The sequence below is a fragment of the Gekko japonicus genome, unplaced genomic scaffold (assembly GCF_001447785.1).
Source record: "Gekko japonicus isolate JY-2015 unplaced genomic scaffold, Gekko_japonicus_V1.1 scaffold94, whole genome shotgun sequence".
NCBI classification, from domain to species: Eukaryota; Metazoa; Chordata; class Lepidosauria; order Squamata; family Gekkonidae; genus Gekko; species Gekko japonicus.
This window is the reverse complement of record NW_015174274.1, coordinates 774,717-775,648: the sequence shown is the minus strand read 5'-3', so window position 1 is coordinate 775,648 and position 932 is coordinate 774,717. Positions and strand designations below refer to the sequence as shown.

Genomic DNA, 932 nt, shown 5'->3' with positions numbered 1-932 from the left:
GGGGACGGAGCTGGGCCGCGGGTTGGGGGGGGGACCGTCCGTGCGCAGTCTTCTGGGGCGCACCTGCTGCCCCCAAGGCTGGGCAGATCCCTGGAGAGTGGTGACTTTTCCCCGCACAACTTTTGGGGCTTTGCATTGCTGCGTGATTGTCAGAAATGCAACAGGAGCGTTGTCCCCTTACTGCATTTGTTGTCACGGGGGTGGGGAAGGTTGCACCTGTTGAATTTCTGTCGGTGATGCAGCTAGAAAAAAAGGGTCCATAAATATTCCCACAAACGAAGGAAAGTAGAGAGCGATGGGAGGGGGGGGGAAGAATGTGGAAAAGTGGACAGTTTCTGGTATTCGATTTCGTATGACTAAGAAGTTCCTGCACTCAAAACTTTTTTTTCTTGAAAAAGTTGAGAGCTGTGATCGTTTGTGGCGAGGCCCTTGTGCTTTGCACATGCTCCAAGACACTTTTCATGCTCGGCGGCTGAATGTGCAGGTGGGCGGGTGCGGTCGATGGCAGCGCCTTCCGACCATTCAGGTGGAGGGAGAGCCGCGAACATCCAGGCGTCTCTGGATCAGAGGGGAGTTAGTGCGGGAGCACAGCTGGGAATCGAGGACCCAGGGAATCCGAGGAACGTGCTAAATAACAGGGTTACAGTAGGATCTTACTTCGGAGTAAAACCCACCTGCTCTAGTTGGGGTGTGTGTGTGTGTGTTTCGTGGGTAGCAAAGCAAGCTTGCTGCTTTCTCCAGTCCCGTTAGTTGCTCCTGTAGCCACAGTCCCTCTGGCTAAGGAGTTTGGGGAAACACCCTTTTTCCAACCCTTTCACACGCCCGTGGATGCCCTGGTGGTTCCCGTTTTCAGTATTCGTGCTCTGTGTGTGCTGCTGGTGTGCTGCTGGTGGCCTAACTCTGACCGGGGTTTGTGCAAACAGCCCCCCCCC

The 932-nt window shown here is 54.9% G+C and overlaps 1 protein-coding gene across 1 annotated transcript in view; it reads left to right on the top strand.

The window, feature by feature from the left end:
- Window positions 1-932, top strand: part of C1QL3 (complement component 1, q subcomponent-like 3) — an 8,483-nt gene that overhangs the window by 647 nt on the left and 6,904 nt on the right. The window lies entirely within an intron of this gene.